At 45.9% G+C, this 24344-nt stretch overlaps 8 non-coding genes across 8 annotated transcripts; 2 read left to right on the forward strand and 6 right to left on the reverse strand.

Moving 5' to 3' along the window:
* Positions 1 to 8622: 8622 nt before the first annotated feature.
* On the forward strand, positions 8623 to 8695 carry trnav-aac (transfer RNA valine (anticodon AAC)). The gene has a single exon. It is a non-coding gene; the product is annotated as a tRNA-Val (tRNA).
* A 1480-nt stretch (positions 8696 to 10175) lies between these two features.
* trnaf-gaa (transfer RNA phenylalanine (anticodon GAA)) lies at positions 10176 to 10248 on the forward strand. Its single transcript has one exon. It is a non-coding gene; the product is annotated as a tRNA-Phe (tRNA).
* A 2399-nt stretch (positions 10249 to 12647) lies between these two features.
* Positions 12648 to 12720, reverse strand: trnav-aac (transfer RNA valine (anticodon AAC)). The gene has a single exon. It is a non-coding gene; the product is annotated as a tRNA-Val (tRNA).
* A 1347-nt stretch (positions 12721 to 14067) lies between these two features.
* Positions 14068 to 14140, reverse strand: trnav-aac (transfer RNA valine (anticodon AAC)). The gene has a single exon. It is a non-coding gene; the product is annotated as a tRNA-Val (tRNA).
* Positions 14141 to 18071: 3931 nt separating this feature from the next.
* Positions 18072 to 18147, reverse strand: trnav-aac (transfer RNA valine (anticodon AAC)). The gene has a single exon. It is a non-coding gene; the product is annotated as a tRNA-Val (tRNA).
* Positions 18148 to 19498: 1351 nt separating this feature from the next.
* trnav-aac (transfer RNA valine (anticodon AAC)) lies at positions 19499 to 19571 on the reverse strand. The gene has a single exon. It is a non-coding gene; the product is annotated as a tRNA-Val (tRNA).
* A 1352-nt stretch (positions 19572 to 20923) lies between these two features.
* Positions 20924 to 20996, reverse strand: trnav-aac (transfer RNA valine (anticodon AAC)). Its single transcript has one exon. It is a non-coding gene; the product is annotated as a tRNA-Val (tRNA).
* Positions 20997 to 23731: 2735 nt separating this feature from the next.
* Positions 23732 to 23804, reverse strand: trnav-cac (transfer RNA valine (anticodon CAC)). The gene has a single exon. It is a non-coding gene; the product is annotated as a tRNA-Val (tRNA).
* Positions 23805 to 24344: the final 540 nt, after the last annotated feature.

Raw genomic sequence — 24344 nt, forward strand, 5'->3', positions numbered from 1 at the left:
CGTTGGAGGAATCCTTCTGGTGGGATAAACTGCCCCGTTGGAGGATTTTTCACATTGGACGAACCCAGGTTAGATGATTTTTTGGAGGAATCCTTCTGGTGGGATAAACTGCCGCGTTGGAGGATTTTTCACATTGGACGAACCTAGGTTAGATGATTTTTTTTCCCACCACGTTGGAGGAATCTTTCTGGTGGGATAAACTGCCAGGTTGGAGAATTTTCACGTTGGACGAACCCAGGTTAGATGATTTTTTTTCCACCACGTTGGAGGAATCCTTCTGGTGGGATAAACTGCCGTGTTGGAGGATTTTTCACGTTGGATAAAGTGGAAAAAGTGTGTGTGTGTGTGTGTGTGTGTTTGTGTGTGTGTGTGTTTGTGTGTGTGCGTGTGGGGTGTGTGTGTGCGTGTGTGTGTGTGTGTGCGTGCGTGTGGGGTCTTGTTGAGGGACGTGAGGGTGGTGGTGAAATAAGCTGCCGTTGAAAGCACACACACAAACACAAGTTTCCAAGTTGGAGGAATCTCCCCCCCCCCCCCCCCCCCCCCCCCAGGTTAGATGTTTTTTTTTGTTGGAGAAATCCTTCTGGTGGGATAAACTTGGAGGAGCTTGGAGGATTTTTCACGTTGGATAAGGGGGGGAACGGCTCCGAGTTCTTTGGTGGTGAGATGATTTTGGTTTGATGCCTTTGGCAGCGATGGAAATGTGGCGCCAGAGAATACGAAAAAACAAAACAAAAACAAGGTTAGGGTCGGGGATTGGACCCCGGTCAGACCTGCCACCTTCCCACGGTCGGTTTCATATAAACCCCACAGAAGACAGAAGAGGATGGCTACTCTTCCCGTCCCTCTAAACTGAACAGAGCTCACCGACATGGACGCAGAGACCTCTAACTTCTCTAACGGACCGGAGCTTGTCGCCGTCGCTCAGATCTTAGAGACCTTCTCTAAAGGCACTGGAAAAGCGAGAGACAATGACAAGTTCGCTGTCTGGCGAGACACGCATCCTGACGTCTCGCAACGCAGACCCGTGGGAAATTGGGCGCTCCTGAACGCCACCTGGGAGAAAATGGAGGTCCTAACGGAGAAGATATATGCCTTGGCATATATGCCTTGGCATATATATATATATATATATATATATGTATATATATATATATATATATATATATATATATATATATATATATATATGTATATCTTGGCTCTCGGTTCGAATCCCCGTTAGGGCGAATAAGCATCTAGTCAATGAAGATCCAGACAATGAACCACATGAGATACAGCTCAGACGTCGCCCGGTCTAACAAGGTCTGCGTCAGGTGTTGGGGAACCAGAGCACCTTGGCGAGAAGTGGGCTACTGGAACAAGAAAGAAATGGCTGAGATGCGAGAACAAGGCTCGGTTGGAATGCTACCACTCAAGTAACTGCTATCACAACTTGAGATTGACGAGATACAACACAAATGCTACGGCAAGGGGGAGCCAGGACGCCAGGTCAGAAGGGACATTTCACCATCTCCCCAACCGGAAATTGGGTATGAAGCCCCAATGAGCACAGAGACTGACCTGAAAGATAAGATCATGGCGAGATTGAACAGGCAACCCTGAACCCCACTACAACGGCTAAGTGAAGTACCATCAGAAAGTCTCATGGAAGATGTGAATGCAGCATTGAGAGCGATCTCTACCACAACAATCACAGAAACCAATGAGCTGATATACGCTTCAGCATCAGTGATCCTAGAGGTGCTTGGATATAAGAGCAACCATGGGAGCCATGAGAAACAATACCCACCATGGAAACGAAGGTTGGAGGCAAAAATCAAGGCAGCTCGGAGGGAGCCAAATGACAGAGGCCCAGAGAAGTGCAATGAAAAGACCAATGCCTAAGAGGTACAGCCAGATGACCATACCTGAAGCACTCGAGACTGCCAAGCAAAGGCTACAAGCCTTGGCCAGCTGCCTAAAGAGATACACCAGAGATAACGAGACCAGACGAATAAACCGGCTGTTCGCAACACAACCTGCGAAAGTGTACTCTCAATGGCAGGGTAATAACAGCAGAGCAGACCCACCAAGGCTGGAAACTGAACAGTTCTGGAAAAAGATATGGGAGAGGGAGGCATCACACAACAACGATGCACAGTGGCTGGTGGTAGAGATGTCCAACTCGAGACCTCCCACTCGACTCAGCGTCGATCTTTTGAAGCGGAAGTGTCGTCAAGCAGAATCTCGAACGCGTTCCGAATCACGTGACCAATGAGAGCGAGAGTTGTCGATACGTCACGTGACTGCCGAGCGGCTTAAGTGCACTTTGAACGGACGGTTGTTTTAATATGGCAGAGCTTTATAAACGTGGCAAGCGGTCCGGAGATGATCTATAAGATGATAGATGATCTGTAAGATACACAGGTTTCACATTACAGACATCTGTAATGTATTTATGACAAGTTCAAAATGTAATTAAAGACTAAAACTATATTTTGACAAGTCGCAATTCCAATACAAATATCTTTATTAGTCAGACATCAGGGCCGTGCAAATGGCTCTTCTCCAAAGAGAATGTGATTAAAGTCATGTTCTGTGGAAAAATAAAATGAAATAAAGGTCTTTGATTAAACTAACTGACAAACATGTCTCTTCAATGTAGTAATAAACAGAGTTGCAGAAGAACAAATACAGCTCTAATAACATCGGACATCAAACATGTTTGCCACATCAAGGCCACTTATACATTATTATCCAGAGAGAAACACAATTACACACCTTTGATTAAATAAGTTTTATTTGACAATAAAACATAGACTGTGATCCTGAACAACCACGTATCAGAGAGGGTTTGATGGTCAGTCTGCTCAAGCAGTTCTCACGCACAACCAGCAGATGTCGTTGTTCTGACTGTGTCATGATGGTGTCGAGCAGTGTGTCGATTTCAGCCCAACTGTGTCATAGTTGCTCAGTGATTCATGAGGCTTCGATTTCGCCATCTCTAGCTGGTGGATCTGAGGGAAGATCACAGCAACCTCCCTGAACAGAATCCAGTGACTATCACAGTGGCAGACATCCAACAAAGAGTCTCAGGTATGAAAAACTGGACAGCACCTGGCCCTGACATGATCCACGCCTACTGGCTAAAGAAGCTCACTGCAATCCATGAGCGCTTGGCAGCACAAATGAACCAGCTGCTAAGGAATGGGACTCACCCTGAATGGCTAACCGAAGGGCGAACAATTCTGATAATGAAGGATCCCTCAAAGGGCACAGTCCCATCCAACTACCGGCCAATAACCTGTCTCTCCACAACATGGAAGCTCATGTCAGGCATCATCGCAGCTAAGATAAGTGGGCACATTGGTCAATACATGAGCGAAGCACAGAATGGCATTGGTAAGGATACCAGAGGAGCCAGACACCAACTCCTGGTTGACAGAACAGTCGCCCAAGACTGCAGAGTGCGACACACCAACCTGTGCACAGCCTGGATCGACTACAAGAAAGCCTATGACTCAATGCCACGCACATGGATCACTGAATGCTTGGAGCTGTACAACATCAACAGAACTCTAAGGGCCTTCATTGCAAACTCGATGAGGTTGTGGAGAACCACCCTTGAAGCCAATGGGAAGCCACTTGCCCAAGTATCCATCAAATGTGGCATATACCAAGGAGATGCACTGTCCCCACTGCTGTTCTGCATAGGTCTGAACCCCCTCAGCCAAATAGTAAACAAGACTGGCTATGGATACCGACTCCGGAACGGGGCCACCATAAGTCACCTCCTCTACATGGATGACATCAAGCTGTACGCCAAGAGTGAGCGAGACATCGACTCGTTGATCCACACCACCAGGATCTACAGCTCGGACATCAGGATGTCATTCGGGCTCGAGAAATGTGGGAGGATGGTGACAAAGAGAGGCAAGGTAATCCACACAGAAGGGGTCTCACTCCCAGAAGGAACAATAGCAGACATTGAGGACAATTACAAGTACCTTGAAATACCACAGGCAAACGGCAACCTTGAGCAGGCAACAAGGAATGCGGCAACAGCCAAATACCTCCAACGAGTAAGGCAAGTCCTAAGAAGCCAGCTCAATGGCAAGAACAAATCCCGGGCAATAAACAGCTACGCCCTGCCAGTGATCAGATACCCTGCGGGAATAATAAGGTGGCCAAAGGAAGAGATACAGACCACAGATGTTAAGACACGAAAGCTCCTCACCATGCGTGGAGGGTTCCACCCCAAATCCAGCACCTATATGTGTGTGTGTGTGTGTGTGTGTGTGTGTGTGTGTGTGTGTGTGTGTGTGTGTGTGTGTGTGTGTGTGTGTGTGTGTGTGTGTGTGTGTGTGTGTGCGGCGCATGGGGTCGTGTTGGACCTAGGGGGGCCGTGAGGGTGGTGGTGAAATAATTAGCAGGTGAAAGCACACACACAAACACTAAGTTTCCAAGTTGGAGGGATCTTCACCACGTTGGAGGAATCCTTCCGGTGGGATAAACTGCCACGTTGGAGGATTTTTCACGTTGGATAAAGTGGAGAACGGTTCCCAAGTTCTCTGGTGGTGAGATGATTTCGGTCTCTCTGAGGTTTTAATATGATTATGAATATGAGTGCATATGAATGCATTGTGTACCCCTTTCTTTGATTACTGTTTTATATTTAATAAATATTTAGTATTTAATCAAAAGTTTTGCTTATTTGGTCTTTATTTTCTCCCTCATAATATGATAATATTCAAATAATGTGTGTGTGTGTGTGTGTGTGTGTGTGTGTGTGTGTGTGTGTGTGTGTGTGTGTGTGTGTGTGTGTGTGAGCGTGGGGTCGCGTCAGACACCCCGGGAGGACGCGGTGTTCACGGGGTGGTGAAATATATATATATTTTTTTACATGTATGGGGAGCGTGGCTGCTGCGGGCACGGAGGTCTGCGTTATTGTGTCAACGCTATTCCACCAGTCTCAATGTGAGGAGCGCTGCGGTGGAACCTATTGACCAGTCGCCGCCTCATTTCCAATTTTACACAAGTTTACACAAGTTTTCCCTCAATTTCCCAGGTTTCCCAGGATTTTTTCGAGTTGGAGGATCCTCCTGGTGGGAATAAATTGCCCGGGTCGGAGGACTTTTTCCACGTTGGACAAAGTGGAGAACGGTTCAGGAGGAGTTGTCTGGCGGTGAGATGACGATGAGCCGATTGGAGGATCCCTCGCTGGTCCAGATTTTGGGTTGGGTGCCTGTGTGCGGGGGAGGGAGGTGCGGCGAACCTTAAAAGTCGCAGAGAGAATACATCGCAGTACCACTTCACCTGACAAGCTTGGAACGAGCGTTTATCCACAGTCTCGTCGAAAGGTTCCAACGCTATGGCCTCTCAAGAAGGTGACCTGCAAACCGACGGCTGCGCTGTGTTCGAGCCGCGGCTCGAGCGGACCACAGACTGTCTGCGCCTTCGCGTAGAAGAAGAGGGAACCCCGTGCCCGTTGGATCATAGCGGATTCCCAGACCTGGAAGGAGGCCTAGACGAAGGTCTGGAGTGCGACTGTTTGTGTGGGAACGCTCTGGCCGCTGAGGGTGCCTTGAGGGCCTTGTTGGACAAACACATCCTGGCCAGCGACGGACGGTGTGCTCGTGTCAAGGCTCATTACAGACACTGCCACCTGCCAACGGATCAATTGGCCTTGGACCTGGGCGAACTCAGGTTCGCCCAAGGCATGGTGGGCAAATGTTACCTGCTAAATGTAAAGCGATGCGTCATCTATGCTGGCGCAGGGAGACGACACCGCGACAGATGAAAAGAAGTTTGCGAGAGATTCACGGCGTATCTGACCGACACCCAGCTGGACGACGACTACAGGCGCAAGCCTCTGCTGTACACGAAAATGCCGAGCGAGAGGAGCGTGGTCGGCCCTCGCACTGCGGACAACCTGTTCAGGGAGCTGGGCAGCCGTGAGGGCATGTCGTATGAGCTGGACACCGTAGACACTCACGTGTGTGATGCGTGCGGCGTCAGGCTTTCCCATTTCGTAGCGGGTAACAGCATGCTGAGAGAGCATGTGTATCATGTGCACGTTGCCGGAGTGGAGGAGTGCGACTTCCTGGCGAAAAAGTTCTCTGGCAAAGAAAGCGTCCGGAAATCAATGATAGGCAAGGAGCGTTACAGAAGGGGCTACGTGGCGTTCCCCAAGTTGATGCTGAAGGAGGCCGTGGAAGGCTATGTCGGCTTGGGCTACGAGATGCCCTGCGTCGTGTGCGGCTCGCGGCGGAGCGAGAGCCACGACCGACGCTGCAGGACGCTGATGCTGGCGCTGCGGCAAAAGTTGCTTCGCGTCAAGTTTTGATGAGCCAAGAATACCGTTGATGAAGATTAAAAAAAAAAGGGCCCTATTCAATTTCTTTCTACGCCTGCCTCCTTTGCTTTACGCGTACCAATTAAATTATACTGTACGAAATGCGCCTTGTACTCCTTTCTTTCATAACTGTTTTATATTATTAAATAAACTTTTGGCATTTAATCAAATGTTTTGCCTGTTTGGTCTGTTTTATTTTTCGTTTAAAATGGTCAGCCCTTGCACGCAGCTGTCTGCTTGCATCATCATCATCATCATGTTCATCATCATGTTCATCATCATGTTCATCATCATCATCATCATGTTCATCATCAGTGGGCCTGTGGCACGGGTGGAGGTAGAATGGAGGAAAGGAGAAGGAAAAATAAAAAACAAAGAAAATGGGGTCATGCCTGACCCCGGGAGGACGAGGGACGGGGAGGTACAGGGGGCTGGAGTCGCGCCAGACCCCGGGAGGACGCCTGACGGGGAGGTTCCGTGGACTGGGGTCGCGCCGGACCCCGGCAGGACGAGGGACGGGGAGGTACAGGGGGCTGGGGTCGCGCCTGACCCCAGGAGGATGCGGGACGGGGAGGTACAGGGAGCTGGGGTCGCGCCGGACCCCGGGAGGACACCTGACGGAGAGGTACAGGGAGCTGGGGTCACGCCGGACCCCGGCAGGACGACTGACGGGGAGGTTCCGTGGGCTGGGGTCGCACCGGACCCCGGCAGGACGAGGGACGGGGAGGTACAGGGGGCTGGGGTCACGCCGGACCTCGGGAGGACGCCTGACAGGGAGGTTCCTTGGGCAGGGGTCGCGCCTGACCCCGGCAGGACGAGGGGCAGGGGGGTACAGGGGGCTGGGGTCGCGCCTGACCCTGGAGGATGCGGGACGGGGAGTTACAGGGGGCTGGGGTCGCGCCGGACCCCGGGAGGACACCTGACGGAGAGGTACAGGGAGCTGGGGTAACGCCGGACCCCAGCAGGACGCCTGACGGGGAGGTTCCGTGGGCCGGGGTCGCGCCGGACCCCGAGAAGACGAGGGACGGGCCTGTGACGAAGAAGAAGGGAGGGGTGACCGAGCCGCCGCGGATCCTGCGACGCTAGGTGCCTTGTGGCCAAAAAAAGTAAAAAGAATCAAAAGTTTCATAGTTTGTCTCGTGGGGTCAGACTGACCCCCTCGAAGGCTGCGTAAGGGTTAAAGAGGAAGTCAATGTGGAACATGGTATGGGTTTCTTTCATGTAGTGGTTATCACGTTTGCTTCACACGCAAAAGGTCCCTTGTTTGATGCCAGGCAGAAAAAGGTTCTACAACCTTAATGTGAAAAAGCCTGACCTGTACTATTCGACGGGGAGGATAATGACGGCGTTGGGCTTTGTCCTAACATGTTTCATCATGCCGGCTGACATCTCCTTCTGCTGCTACACAGGCAGCAGAAATAGCTTTTATTTCCCTTTCCCACAGTAAACAACGTCTAACCCAGGGTGAGACGGGAATAGGTGGAGAGCACCAAAGTGAATAATTGAGCTGGCGCTTAAGTGAGCTGTGAATAAGACATTCTGCCTTTGATTCCTAGAGTGTTACAATATATAAATCTCCTGGACCTGAGGAGAGAAGATATAGATTTTCAATTTGCCTGGATCAAGTTTTTCTTTCAACTTTCTCCATGCAGGGGCAATTTTCGTGCCACTGTAGCCATTTTAAAATATCTATATAGTAGAAATGCATGGCACATGATCTGTCGATTCTTCTAAAAAGCAACAAATCAAACGCGAGGACATGGTTGCGTTTTGCATCTCAGAGTTTGGACATCTGTTGCTGAAACCTGGGATGGACCGAAGGATGCAGATCTTCAGTGTAACACTCTCCCGCCTGAGCTACTCCAGCAAAAAAGAGTTACTTTGTGGTAGTCAAAAGCAGCAATCCTCAGCTGTTTTTTTTATAAAAGACACTAAATTCATGCGTCATGTGGAGGGATGACAAAGAAAAACACTCCCCGTCAGGGAATCGAACCCTGGTCTTCCGCGTGACAAGCGGAGATACTGGCCACTATACTAAAAAGACCACAGTTGCCATTTAGTAGTCTGTGGGACAGTATGTCACACTTGACACACAATTTTTGTTTGGGATTTTAGCTGCAACAAAGCAAGTTTGTGGTTCAAGTATTTTCCAAACTGACCAAAAACATTTGAAGGCTCCGCTTTAGCTCCATTGATTTACATGTACCCATGGAAAGCATAGTCGGCACTTGCATCAAGTTTTTTTGGGACGCTCCTTCCTCAAGAAATGTCTCTCAATGCCTTGTCAGGTTTCTGTAGTGTAGTGGTTATCACGTTTGCCTAACACGCAAAAGGCCCCTGGTTCAAAACCAGGCAGAAACTTTCACGTAATGTTTTGTCCGATGTAGATAATCAATGTGTGTGACAGTCCATGAGCGTTCACAAGATGGCCAGTCGGAACTGCATTTCCTGTGAAAGAGCCCCAGGATATGGCAAAGTGCACTGGCAAGTCTATGTTCACTAAAGGACTGTCCTCTTATCATTTCAAAAAGACAGGCTATCATTGGTTGCTTTTCACTTTTAAACGCACCGGAACACAAAATGCTTACCTGGCAGAACTCCAAAGCTCCTAGAGACACTGCAGAGGAGGGTTGTCAATGGCTCCACTTTTTGCTAGCATGCTCTGGCGCACTAAATTGGACTTGAGAAGAATCTATAATTAAGGGGGCAAAAGGGTCTTGAGAAAAGAGCAGTCACCTGTTGCAGCCATCTTGGGTGACTGCCATTGTTGGTGTGTCTGGCCAGAGCAGTGTGTGTTGGAATGCAGATCATAGAGCTGTTAGGGTTTAAGGCTGCACTAGACCATTTTCTGTCCAGGAACCTTCACGTCTTGCTGACAAGGCACGAGCAACACAAAGTCATGTTGTTCAAAAAGTGAGTCGAAGATTCTGCTTAAAGAGGAAGTCAATGTGCAACATGGTATGGGTTTCTGTCATGTAGTGGTTATCACGTTTGCTTCACACGCAAAAGGTCCCTTGTTTGATGCCAGGCAGAAAAAGGTAAGTTTTTCTTTCAACTTTCTCCATGCAGGGGCAATTTTTATGCCACTGTAGCCATGTTCAAAATATCTATATAGTAGAAATGCATGGCACATGATCTGTCGATTCTTCTAAAAAGCAACAAATCAAACGTGAGGACATGGTTGCGTTTTGCATCTCAGAGTTTGGACATCTGTTGCTGAAACCTGGGATGAACCGAAGGATGCAGATCTTCAGTCTAACACTCTCCCGCCTGAGCTACTCCAGCAAAAAAGAGTTACCTTGTGGTAGTCAAAAGCAGCAATCCTCAGCTGTTTTTTTTAATAAAAGAAAGTAAATTCATGCGTCATGTGGTGGGATGACAAAGAAAAACACTCCACGTCAGGGAATCGAACCCTGGTCTTCCGCTTGACAAGCGGAGATACTGGCCACTATACTGACGAGGACCAAATTTGCCATTTTGTGGTCTGTAGGACACCAAGTCACACTTGACACACAAAAAGCAAGAGTTGATTGCTGTGTGTCAATGACTAGTTACAGTGGACAGCACACATAATCTGATATGGAGTCATTTGATAGATGTTGGCTCCAAAAACATACGTTTTCCTTTTGGATTCATCCTCCAATCAACATTGTAGAAAATTCAGCAGCTGTTACGACGCTGTTTTGATATTTGCCTTGTTCTCAGGTTCTTTGACTCTGTAAATTCCCTTAACGGGAATGGTTTTCTTTGTTATCAAGCCACAGGAAGGAAAACTTTTACAAGGTTTTGTCTAAAAACCTGAAATTTGAAACTATTTGCCACCATCATGTGGTTTGCTTGTGCTGAAATAGCTCAGCTGGGAGAGCGTTACACTGAAGATCTAAAGGTCCCTGGTTCAATCCCGGGTTTCAGCAGGTAATTCCCCTGTTCTCTGCTTTATCCTATAAAAGAAAACCTTTACAGGAGGAGGCGGGGTGAGACATACCATGGAAACACAATCTGTAAGGCACTGGCCTCTTAAGACAGGCATTTTGAGTGCGAGTCCCGCCCAGGGTGGAGCAGAGGAAGCTTGCTGGGCCCATAACCCAGAGGTCGATGGATTAAAACCCTTCTCTGCTAGAGTTTTTCCATCAGCACCTATGTTGTCATCAACTTTGAGCCTGTAGCTGATCCTAGGCATAAATGACTGAACACACTCATTGCTCTGATAAGAATTTTACAGCAAAGAAACACAGTCGTTAGTCTGATAAGAACATACCAGGCAACAACTTTCAAAGCTGTGTGACTTTGAGTTCCATCACTGTTAACAGACAGACCTGTGAAAGCACACCAGCCAAAATAAAGGGACCTTGACCAACGTTGGGCTCGAACCCTGAGATTGACAGCTTTAGGCGTATCTGGCTGAGCTAGCCAGGCTACAAATAAATACAATTGTCTACATATGAGTGATAAGGTCAGGGGGCTCTTGGTAAAAGTTTGGTGCCCTCTGGGGCCACGTTATGTCACTCGACAAAACTGCTCCATACGATGAAAGGCTGACACCAATGCTTGGCCATGATGCTCAGTGGCGGCTGAGCAGTGGCCTATTGGCCCGGCATGTCTTTGGAATCCCAGGAATCACAGCTGGGTTCACTGTCCCTCAAAACCTTAGGGTGCCTGATCAGACTGCGTGACGTACAGGACAACGGTCCAAATGAACACACAAACAGGGCTCAGACTTATTATTGTCCCATTTCAGGCTGCAGGTTGATGGTGAGTCTTGCTTCTCTGATTTCAATCCATTCAACTTTCACAGGCGTGCACTGGCTTCTGAAGACAGGGATTACAGGTCATATCCAGGGTTTCAACAACCAATGTCCCGCTCCCTACCACAACCACGTGTGTTGCAATACTGAAGAAAAGAAAAAAACTAGTGCTGCTTGTACAAATGTGAGAGAAAATGACATCCTCTGTTTCTGCCTGGCATTGAACCAGGAACCTTTTGTGTGTGAAGCAAACGTGATAACCGCTACACTAGAGAAAGTTTGATCTGATTAAGGCTTTGAGAGACACGATGCTGTGAGAGAACGCGAGACTCTGCGAGAACAGCACGAGAAATTCAACAAGGCGGCGCGACACCGGTAGTAAACAACAGCGCGACAAACTATCCGCCATTATTCTGTGTCGAGTGTGACTTGGTGTCCTACAGACCACAAAATGGCAAATTTGGTCCTCGTTAGTATAGTGGCCAGTATCTCCGCTTGTCACGTGGAAGACCAGGGTTCGATTCCCTGACGTGGAGTGTTTTTCTTTGTCATCCCAGCACATGACGCATGAATTTACTTTCTTTTATAAAAAAAAAAACAGCTGAGGATTGCTGCTTTTGACTACCACAAGGTAACTCTTTTTTGCTGGAGTAGCTCAGACGGGAAAGTGTTAGACTGAAGATCTGCATCCTTCGGTTCATCCCAGGTTTCAGCAACAGATGTCCAAACTCTGAGATGCAAAACGCAACCATGTCCTCACGTTTGATTTGTTGCTTTTTAGAAGAATCGACAGATCATGTGCCATGCATTTCTACTATATAGATATTTTGAACATGGCTACAGTGGCATAAAAATTGCCCCTGCATGGAGAAAGTTGAAAGAAAAACTTACCTTTTTCTGCCTGGCATCAAACAACGGACCTTTTGCGTGTGAAGCAAACGTGATAACCACTACATGACAGAAACCAATACCATGTTGCACATTGACTTCCTCTTTAAGCAGAATCTTCGACTCACTTCTTGAACAACATGACTTTGGGTTGCTCTTGCCTTGTCAGCAAGACGTGGAGGTTCCTCGACAGGAAATGGTCTAGTGCAGCCTTAAACCCTAACAGCTCTATGATCTGCATTCCAACACACACTGCTCTGGCCACACACACCAACAATGGCAGCCACCCAAGATGGCTGCAACAGCTGACTGCTCTCTTCTCAAGACCCTTTTGCCCCCTTAATCATAGATTCTTCTCAAGTCCAAATTAGTGCGCCACAGCATGCTAGCAAAAAGTGGAGCCATTGACAACCTTCCTCTGCAGTGTCTCTAGGAGCTTTGGAGTTCTGCTAGGTAAGCATTTTGTGTTCAGGTGCGTTTAAAAGTGAAAAGCAACCAATGATAGCCTGTCTTTTTGAAATGTTGACAGGACAGTCCTTTAGTGAACATAGACTTGCCAGTGCACTTTGCCATATCCCGGGACTCGTTCACAGGAAATGCAGTTCCGACTGGCCATCTTGTGAACGCTCATGGACTGTCACACACATTGATTATCTACATCGGACAAAACATTACGTGAAAGTTTCTGCCTGGTTTCGAACCAGGGGCCTTTTGCGTGTTAGGCAAACGTGATAACCACTACACTACAGAAACCTGACAAGGCATTGAGAGACAGTTCTTGAGGAAGGAGCGTTCCAAAAAAACTTGATGCAAGTGCCGACTATGCTTTCCATAGGTACATGTGAATCAATGGAGATAAGCGGAGCCTCCAAATGTTTTTGGTCACTTTGGAAAACACTTGAACCACAAACTTGCTTTGTTGCAGCTTAAATTCCAGACAAAAATTGTGTGTCAACTGTGACTTGGTGTCCTACAGACCACAAAATGGCAAATTTGGTCTTCGTTAGTATAGTGGCCGGTATCTCCGCTTGTCACGCGGAAGACCAGGGTTCGATTCCCTGACAGGAAGTGTTTTTCTTTGTCATCCCACCACATGACGCATGAATTTACTTTCTTTTATAAAAAAAAAACAGCTGAGGATTGCTGCTTTTGACTACCACAAGGTAACTCTTTTTTACTGGAGTAGCTCAGACGGGAGAGTGTTAGACTGAAGATCTGCATCCTTCGGTTCATCCCAGGTTTCAGCAACAGATGTCCAAACTCTGATATGCAAAACGCAACCATGTCCTCACGTTTGATTTGTTGCTTTTTAGAAAAATCGACAGATCATGTGCCATGCATTTCTACTATATAGATATTTTGAACATGGCTATAGTGGCATAAAAATTGCCCCTGCATAGAGAAAGTTGAAAGAAAAACTTACCTTTTTCTGCCTGGCATCAAACAAGGGACCTTTTGCGTGTGAAGCAAACGTGATAACCACTACATGACAGAAACCCATACCATGTTGCACATTGACTTCCTCTTTAAGCAGTATCTTGGACTCACTTTTTGAACAACATGACTTTGTGTTGCTCGTGCCTTGTCAGCAAGACGTGAAGGTTCCTGGACAGAAAATGGTCTAGTGCAGCCTTAAACCCTAACAGCTCTATGATCTGCATTCCAACACACACTGCTCTGGCCAGACACACCAACAATGGCAGCCACCCAAGATGGCTGCAACAGCTGACTGCTCTTTTCTCAAGACCCTTTTGCCCCCTTAATTATAGATTCTTCTCAAGTCCAATTTGGTGCGTCAGAGCATGCTAGCAAAAAGTGGAGCCATTGACAACCTTCCTCTGCAGTGTCTCTAGGAGCTTTGGAGTTCTGCCAGGTAAGCATTTTGTGTTCAGGTGCGTTTAAAAGTGAAAAGCAACCAATGATAGCCTGTCTTTTTGAAATGTTGACAGGACAGTCTTTTAGTGAACATAGACTTGCCAGTGCACTTTGCCATATCCCGGGACTCGTTCACAGGAAATGCAGTACCGACTGGCCATCTTGTGAAGGCTCATGGACTGTCACACACATTGATTATCTACATCGGACAAAACATTACTTGAAAGTTTCTGCCTGGTTTCGAACCAGGGGCCTTTTGCATGTTAGGCAAACGTGATAACCACTACACTACAGAAACCTGACAAGGCTGTGAGAGACATTTCTTGAGGAAGGAGCGTTCCAAAAACGCTATTGGTTTTACACAGCAGGTAAATGAACCCACTCATCGTTTTAACCACACCCTAGATCTTGTCCTGACATATGGAGTTGAAATTGATAATTTAATAGTTCTTCCCCAAAACCCTCTGTTATCTGACCATTTCTTATTAACTTTTGAATTTAGCACAACTGACCCTATAACAGCTGGAAAGAAATGTTACTATAGCAGATGTTTATCTGACAATGCTGTTGCCAGATTCAAGCAGATGATTCTATCATCTTTTGCCTCAATGTCTTGCAGATACACAGAGAACAGTCACCTTAATCCTTATGAACAGGTTGACTGTCTTGTAGATGATGCTGCAGCTTCTCTACGTACAATGTTAGACACAGTGGCTCCTCTGAAGAAGAAGACAGTGAATCAGAGGAGGTTAGCTCCGTGGTATAACTCAGACATCCGCAGTCTAAAGCAAAAGACTAGACAACTAGAAAGACAGTGGCGTTCCAACAAAATAAATGTAAACTGCATTGCATGGAAGGACAGTCTAATGAAATATAAAAAAGCACTTTGTGCTGCTAGAAAAACATATTATTCCTCCCTAATTGAGGAAAACAAAAACAACCCCAGGTTTCTTTTCAGCACTGTAGCCAGGCTGACAAAGAGTCATAGCTGTATTGAGTCTACTATCCCCTTAAATCTCAGCAGCAATGACTTTATGAACTACTTTACTAATAAAATTATCATCATTAGAAAAAACATTCAGCAGCGACTTCTTCCAAATGACAGAAAGCACTGTCTAGATCCATCAACTTTAAATTTATTAAATCCTCTGTCTTACCTAGACAGCTTCTCCCCCATGACTCATATGGAGTTAACCTCAATAATTAACTCTTCCAAGTCGTCCACTTGTCTTTTAGATCCAATCCCAACCAGATTACTCAAAGAAGTTCTACCTTTAATCAGCTCAACCATATTAAATCAAATCAACCAATCTTTACAACTAGGCTATGTACCACAGGCTTTTAAGGTGGCTGTGGTCAAACCTCTATTGAAAAAACCAACCCTTGACCCTGGACAACTAGCCAACTATAGGCCCATTTCAAATTTACCCTTTATTTCCAAGATTCTGGAAAAAATCGTGGCTAAACAATTATCTGACCACCTTAGTGGGAATAACCTGTATGAAGATTTTCAGTCAGGATTTAGAAAACATCATAGCACAGAAACAGCTCTGGTTAGAGTCACTAATGATCTTCTATTAGCTTCGGACAATGGTCTAGTTTCTGTCCTTGTCCTGTTAGATCTTAGTGCTGCATTTGATACAATTGATCATCACATTCTATTACAGACACTAGAACATAGAATCGGGATTAATGGAACAGCATTGGGATGGTTTAAATCCTATTTGTTGAACAGATTCCAGTTTGTTCATGTTAATGATAAATTCTCCACACGCACAAGGATTAGCTATGGAGTTCCACAGGGTTCTGTGCTGGGTCCAATTTTGTTTAGCTTATACATGTCTCCTCTAGGTGAGATTATTAGAAAGCATTCTATTAGTTTTCATTTTTACGCAGATGATACTCATCTATACATGTCCTTGGAACCAAATGAAACAGATCAACTAGTCAAAATTCAGGGTTGTTTAAAAGACATCAAATCCTGGATGTCCCAAAACTTCCTTCAACTAAACTCAGATAAAACCGAGATTCTTATTGTTGGGCCTAAAAATCTGAGAGAGACACTATTGAGTCAGATAGCCACCCTGGATGGCATAACATTAGCTTCAGATTCTACTGTGAGGAACCTTGGTGTCATGTTTGACCAGGATCTCTCTTTTACATCATACATTAAACAAATCTCCAGAACCGCCTACTTCCACCTTAGAAATATAGTTAAAATCAGAAGCATCCTCTCTCAGAGCGATGCAGAGAAACTGATCCATGCATTTGTTACCTCTAGGCTGGACTACTGTAACTCCTTACTCATAGGATGTCCTAACAGCTCCTTAAAAAGCCTACAGCTCATTCAAAATGCTGCAGCCAGAGTTCTGACAGGACTTAGAAAGAGAGATCACATTTCTCCTACATTAGCTTCTCTGCACTGGCTGCCTGTAAAATGTAGGATAGAATTTAAAATTCTCCTACTCACATACAAAGTACTCAATGATAAAGCTCCTTCTTATCTTAAAGACCTTATAGTTCCTTATGCTCCCAGCAGAACACTTCGTTCTCAGAGCGCTGGGCTACTTGCGGTTCCTAGAGTGTTTAAATGTAGAAAAGGGGGCAGAGCTTTTAGCTACCAAGCTCCTCTCCTCTGGAACCAGCTCCCTCTTCAGGTTCGAGAAGCTGACACACTCTCCACCTTTAAGATTAGGCTTAAAACCTTCCTTTTTGATAAAGCTTATAGTTAGAGATGGTTCAGGTCACTGGCAATTATTGTTAGTCACAGGAACCATCTCTTAGTTAAGCTGCAATAGACATAGACTGCTGGGGGACTTAATTTATACACTGAGCTCCTCTGTTTCCTTCTACCTTCTCTGTCCCATAACCTCCCATCATTGTCCCATGTTTAACTAACCTTGTCTCTTTCTGTCCAGTAGTTGTGCTTCTCTCCTCCCCCCCCCCCCCCCACCCCCACTCTTTCTCCCTCTCTGTCCTCACCCACAGGTATCATTGGACTCAAAGTTTGGTGTCTGTGATGGGCAGCTGCGGATCCAACCATCCTGCCTGCATCCAGTCCCTGGTCCTACCATCCTGCCTGTGCTCTGTTGTTGCTTGTTGTTGCTTGTTGCTGTTGCTGTGCTTTTCTATCTCTCTATCCTCTCACCCCAACCGGTCGAGGCAGATGGCCGCCCACATCCAGTCTGGTTCTGCTGGAGGTTTCTTCCTCGTTAGAGAGGGAGTTTTTCCTCTCCACTGTTGCTGTCAAATTAAATGCTTGCTGTATGTGGGATTTGTTGGGTTTAGTTGTGTGAGGTTTTAAACCTTACTTTGTAAAGTGCCTTGAAATAACTTTGTTGTGATTTGGCGCTATATAAATAAAATTGAATTGAATTGAATAGATGTCCAAACTCTGAGATGCAAAACGCAACCATGTCCTCACGTTTGATTTGTTGCTTTTTAGAAGAATCGACAGATCATGTGCCATGCATTTCTACTATATAGATATTTTGAACATGGCTACAGTGGCATAAAAATTGCCCCTGCATGGAGAAAGTTGAAAGAAAAACTTACCTTTTTCTGCCTGGCATCAAACAACGGACCTTTTGCATGTGAAGCAAATGTGATAACCACTACATGACAGAAACCCATACCATGTTGCACATTGACTTCCTCTTTAAGCAGAATCTTCGACTCACTTTTTGAACAACATGACTTTGTGTTGCTCGTGCCTTGTCAGCAAGACGTGAAGGTTCCTCGACAGGAAATGGTCTAGTGCAGCCTTAAACCCTAACAGCTCTATGATCTGCATTCCAACACACACTGCTCTGGCCAGACACACCAACAATGGCAGCCACCCAAGATGGCTGCAACAGCTGACTGCTCTTTTCTCAAGACCCTTTGCCCCTTAATTATAGATTCTTCTCAAGTCCAATTTGGTGCGTCAGAGCATGCTAGCAAAAAGTGGAGCCATTGACAACCCTCCTCTGCAGTGTCTCTAGGAGCTTGGAGTTCTGCCAGGTAAGCATTTTGTGTTCAGGTGCGTTTAAAAGTGAAAAGCAACCAATGATAGCCTGTCTTTTTGAAATGTTGACAGGACAGTCCTTTAGTGAACATAGACTTGCCAGTGCACTTTGCCATATCCCGGGACTCGTTCACAGGAAATGCAGTACCGACTGGCCATCTTGTGAACGCTCATGGACTGTCACACACATTGATTATCTACATCGGACAAAACATTTCGTGAAAGTTTCTTCTGCCTGGTTTCGAACCAGGGGCCTTTTGCGTGTTAGGCAAACGTGATAACCACTACACTACAGAAACCTGACAAGGCTTCGAGAGACATTTCTTGAGGAAGGAGCGTTCCAAAAAAACTTGATGCAAGTGCCGACTATGCTTTCCAAGGGTACATGTGAATCAATGGAGCTAAAGCGGAGCCTCCAAATGTTTTTGGTCACTTTGGAAAATACTTGAACCACAAACTTGCTTTGTTGCAGCTTAAATTCCACACAAATATTGTGTGTCAAGTGATACTTGGTGTCCTACAGACCACAAAATGGCAAATTTGGTCCTCGTTAGTATAGTGGCCAGTATCTCCGCTTGTCACGTTGAATAACAGGCTTCGATTCCCTGACGGGGAGTGTTTTTCTTTGTCATCCCACCACATGACGCATGAATTTACTTTCTTTTATAAAAAAAAAAAACTAGCTGAGGATTGCTGATTTTGACTACCAAAAGGTAACTCTTTTTTGCTGGAGTAGCTCAGGCGGGAGAGTGTTAGACTGAAGATCTGCATCCTTCGGTTCATCCCAGGTTTCAGCAACAGATGTCCAAACTCTGAGATGCAAAACGCAACCATGTCCTCACGTTTGATTTGTTGCTTTTTAGAAGAATCGACAGATCATGTGCCATGCATTTCTACTATATAGATATTTTGAACATGGCTATAGTGGCATAAAAATTGCCCCTGCATGGAGAAAGTTGAAAGAAAAACTTACCTTTTTCTGCCTGGCATCAAACAAGGGACCTTTTGCGTGTGAAGCAAACGTGATAACCACTACATGACAGAAACCCATACCATGTTGCACATTGACTTCCTCTTTAAGCAGAATCTTCGACTCACTTTTTGAACAACATGACTTTGTGTTGCTCGTGCCTTGTCAGCAAGACGTGGAGGTTCCTCGACAGGAAATGGTCTAGTGCAGCCTTAAACCCTAACAGCTCTATGATCTGCATTCCAACACACACTGCTCTGGCCAGACACACCAACAATGGCAGCCACCCAAGATGGCTGCAACAGCTGACTGCTCTTTTCTCAAGACCCTTTTGCCCCCTTAATTATAGATTCTTCTCAAGTCCAATTTGGTGCGTCAGAGCATGCTAGCAAAAAGTGGAGCCATTGACAACCCTCCTCTGCAGTGTCTCTAGGAGCTTTGGAGTTCTGCCAGGTAAGCATTTTGTGTTCAGGTGCGTTTAAAAGTGAAAAGCAAACAATGATAGCCTGTCTTTTTGAAATGTTGACAGGACAGTCCTTTAGTGAACATAGACTTGCCAGTGCACTTTGCCATATCCCGGGACTCGTTCACAGGAAATGCAGTACCGACTGGCCATCTTGTGAACGCTCATGGACTGTCACACACATTGATTATCTACATCGGACAAAACATTACGTGAAAGTTTCTGCCTGGTTTCGAACCAGGGGCCTTTTGCGTGTTAGGCAAACGTGATAACCACTACACTACAGAAACCTGACAAGGCTTCGAGAGACATTTCTTGAGGAAGGAGCGTTCCAAAAAAACTTGATGCAAGTGCCGACTTTGCTTTCCAAGGGTACATGTGAATCAATGGAGCTAAAGCGGAGCCTCCAAATGTTTTTGGTCACTTTGGAAAATACTTGAACCACAAACTTGCTTTGTTGCAGCTTAAACTCCACACAAATATTGTGTGTCAAGTGATACTTGGTGTCCTACAGACCACAAAATGGCAAATTTGGTCCTCGTTAGTATAGTGGCCAGTACCTCCGCTTGTCACGTTGAATAACAGGCTTCGATTCCCTGACGGGGAGTGTTTTTCTTTGTCATCCCACCACATGACGCATGAATTTACTTTCTTTTATAAAAAAAAAAAAACTAGCTGAGGATTGCTGATTTTGACTACCAAAAGGTAACTCTTTTTTGCTGGAGTAGCTCAGGCGGGAGAGTGTTAGACTGAAGATCTGCATCCTTCGGTTCATCCCAGGTTTCAGCAACAGATGTCCAAACTCTGAGATGCAAAACGCAACCATGTCCTCACGTTTGATTTGTTGCTTTTTAGAAGAATCGACAGATCATGTGCCATGCATTTCTACTATATAGATATTTTGAACATGGCTATAGTGGCATAAAAATTGCCCCTGCATGGAGAAAGTTGAAAGAAAAACTTACCTTTTTCTGCCTGGCATCAAACAAGGGACCTTTTGCGTGTGAAGCAAACGTGATAACCACTACATGACAGAAACCCATACCATGTTGCACATTGACTTCCTCTTTAAGCAGAATCTTCGACTCACTTTTTGAACAACATGACTTTGTGTTGCTCGTGCCTTGTCAGCAAGACGTGGAGGTTCCTGGACAGAAAATGGTCTAGTGCAGCCTTAAACCCTAACAGCTCTATGATCTGCATTCCAACACACACTGCTCTGGCCACACACACCAACAATGGCAGCCACCCAAGATGGCTGCAACAGCTGACTGCTCTCTTCTCAAGACCCTTTTGCCCCCTTAATCATAGATTCTTCTCAAGTCCAAATTAGTGCGCCACAGCATGCTAGCAAAAAGTGGAGCCATTGACAACCTTCCTCTGCAGTGTCTCTAGGAGCTTTGGAGTTCTGCCAGGTAAGCATTTTGTGTTCAGGTGCGTTTAAAAGTGAAAAGCAACCAATGATAGCCTGTCTTTTTGAAATGTTGACAGGACAGTCCTTTAGTGAACATAGACTTGCCAGTGCACTTTGCCATATCCCGGGACTCGTTCACAGGAAATGCAGTTCCGACTGGCCATCTTGTGAAGGCTCATGGACTGTCACACACATTGATTATCTACATCGGACAAAACATTACGTGAAAGTTTCTGCCTGGTTTCAAACCAGGGGCCTTTTGCGTGTTAGGCAAACGTGATAACCACTACACTACAGAAACCTGACAAGGCATTGAGAGACAGTTCTTGAGGAAGGAGCGTTCCAAAAAAACTTGATGCAAGTGCCGACTATGCTTTCCATGGGTACATGTGAATCAATAGAGATATGGGAGCCTCCAAATGTTTTTGGTCACTTTGGAAAACACTTGAACCACAAACTTGCTTTGTTGCAGCTTAAATTCCACACAAAATTGTGTTTCAAGTGTGACTTGGTGTCCCACAGACTACTAAATGGCAACTTTGGTCCTTTTAGTATAGTGGTCAGTATCTCCGCTTGTCACGCGGAAGACCAGGTTTCGATTCCCTGACGGGGACTGTTTTTCTTTGTCATCCCACCACATGACGCATGAATTTACTTTCTTTTATAAAAAAAAAAAAAAAACAGCTGAGGATTGCTGCTTTTGACTACCACAAGGTAACTCTTTTTTGCTGGAGTAGCTCAGACGGGAGAGTGTTAGACTGAAGATCTGCATCCTTCGGTTCATCCCAGGTTTCAGCAACAGATGTCCAAACTCTGAGATGCAAAACGCAACCATGTCCTCACGTTTGATTTGTTGCTTTTTAGAAGAATCGACAGATCATGTGCCATGCATTTCTACTATATAGATATTTTGAACATGGCTACAGTGGCATAAAAATTGCCCCTGCATGGAGAAAGTTGAAAGAAAAACTTACCTTTTTCTGCCTGGCATCAAACAACGGACCTTTTGCGTGTGAAGCAAACGTGATAACCACTACATGACAGAAACCCATACCATGTTGCACATTGACTTCCTCTTTAAGCAGAATCTTCGATTCACTTCTTGAACAACATGACTTTGGGTTGCTCTTGCCTTGTCAGCAAGACGTGGAGGTTCCTGGACAGAAAATGGTCTAGTGCAGCCTTAAACCCTAACAGCTCTATGATCTGCATTGCAACACACACTGCTCTGGCCAGACACACCAACAATGGCAGTCACCCAAGATGGCTGCAACAGCTGACTGCTCTCTTCTCAAGACCCTTTTGCCCGCTTAATTATAGATTCTTCTCAAGTCCAAATTAGTGCGCCAGAGCATGCTAGCAAAAAGTGGAGCCATTGACAACCTTCCTCTGCAGTGTCTCTAGGAGCTTTGGAGTTCTGCCAGGTAAGCATTTTGTGTTCAGGTGCGTTTAAAAGTGAAAAGCAACCAATGATAGCCTGTCTTTTTGAAATGTTGACAGGACAGTCCTTTAGTGAAGATCTGCATCCTTCGGTTCATCCCAGGTTTCAGCAACAGATGTCCAAACTCTGAGATGCAAAACGCAACCATGTCCTCACGTTTGATTTGTTGCTTTTTAGAAGAATCGACAGATCATGTGCCATGCATTTCTACTATATAGATATTTTGAACATGGCTACAGTGGCAAAAAAATTGCCCCTGCATGGAGAAAGTTGAAAGAAAAACTTACCTTTTTCTGCCTGGCATCAAACAAGGGGCCTTTTGCGTGTTAGGCAAACGTGATAAACACTACACTACAGAAACCTGACAAGGCTTTGAGAAACATTTCTTGAGGAAGGAGCGTTCTAAAAAAACTTGATGCAAGTGCCGACTATGCTTTCCATGGGTACATGTGAATCAATGGAGCTAAAGCTCCAAATGTTTTTGGTCACTTTGGAAAATACTTGAACCACAAACTTTGAACAACATGACTTTGGGTTGCTCTTGCCTTGTCAGCAAGAGGTGGAGGTACCTCGACAGGACAGTCCTTCAGTGAACATAGACATACAGGAGGAGGCGGGGCGAGACATACCATGGAAACACAATCTGTAAGGCACTGGCCTCTTAAAACAGGTATTTTGAGTGCGAGTCCCGCCCAGGCTGGAGCAGAGGAAGCTTGCTGGGCCCATAACCCAGAGGTCGATGGATTAAAACCCTCCTCTGCTAGAGGTTTTCCATCAGCACCTATGTTGTCATCAACTTTGAGCCTGTAGCTGATCCTAGGCATAAATGACTGAACACACTCATTGCTCTGATAAGAATTTTACAGCAAAGAAACACAGTCGTTAGTCTGATAAGAACATACCAGGCAACAACTTTCAAAGCTGTGTGACTTTGAGTTCCATCACTGGTAACAGAGAGACCTGTGAAAGCACACCAGCCAAAATAAAGGAACCTTGACCAACGTTGGGCTCGAACCCTGAGATTGACAGCTTTAGGCGTATCTGGCTGAGCTAGCCAGGCTACAAATAAATACAAATATCTACATATGAGTGATAAGGTCAGGCGGCTCTTGGTAAAAGTTTGGTGCCCTCTGGGGCCACGTTATGTCACTCGACAAAACTGCTCCATACGATGAAAGGCTGACACCAATGCTTGGCCATGATGCTCAGTGGCGGCTGAGCAGTGGCCTAAAGGCCCGGCATGTCTTTGGAATCCCAGGAATCACAGCTGGGTTCACTGTCCCTCAAAAACTTTGGGGTGCCTGATCAGACTGCGTGACGTACAGGACAACGGTCCAAATGAACACACAAACAGGGCTCAGACTTATTATTGTCCCATTTCAGGCTGCAGGTTGATGGTGAGTCTTGCTTCTCTGATTTCAATCCATTCAACTTTCACAGACGTGCACTGGCTTCTGAAGACAGGGAGTACAGGTCATATCCAGGGTTTCAACGACCAATGTCCCGCTCCCTACCACAACCACGTGTGTTGCAATACTGAAGAAAAGAAAAAAACTAGTGCTGCTTGTACAAATGTGTGAGAAAAGGACATCCTCTGTTTCTGCCTGGCATTGAACCAGGGACCTTTTGCGTGTGAAGCAAACGTGATAACCGCTACACTACAGAAACTTTGATCTGATTCGGGCTTTGGTTATGGCAGAGTTGGTACAGTATCTCGCCTCTTCAAAGCTAATACTTAAACTCGCTGTTGCTTTATCAGAAAGATTTAATGGTTCCTTGAAAATTATTTGTTGTAGCCTAAATCTCTGACAAAAATATAAGACGCAATCCAACAAAAGCTGCTCTGGCCAGACACACCAACAATTGCAGCCACTCAAGTTATTTGCTCTCTTTTCAAAACCATTAACCAACTTAAGCCACATTCTTCTCCAAGTACAAATTGCTGCCCCTGAGCAGAGTTGGTACAGTATCTCACCTCTTCAAAGCTAATACTTAAACTCGCTTTTGCTTTAACCCTCACGCAGCTTTCATTTTTAGACCCCACGAGGGCAACGGAGGAGGGTTTTACATCTGACCCCACAAGTGGGTGAGGATGTGCAGTGGGGGGTGGTGGTTTGGGTCACGCTGGACCCCACGAGGACACAGAAAGTGCAGGTTGGGAGGAGGGAGGAGGGGGTCACGCCAGACCCCACGAGGACACAGAAAGTG

Source organism: Betta splendens, chromosome 17 (genome assembly GCF_900634795.4).
Source record: "Betta splendens chromosome 17, fBetSpl5.4, whole genome shotgun sequence".
Taxonomy (NCBI): Eukaryota; Metazoa; Chordata; class Actinopteri; order Anabantiformes; family Osphronemidae; genus Betta; species Betta splendens.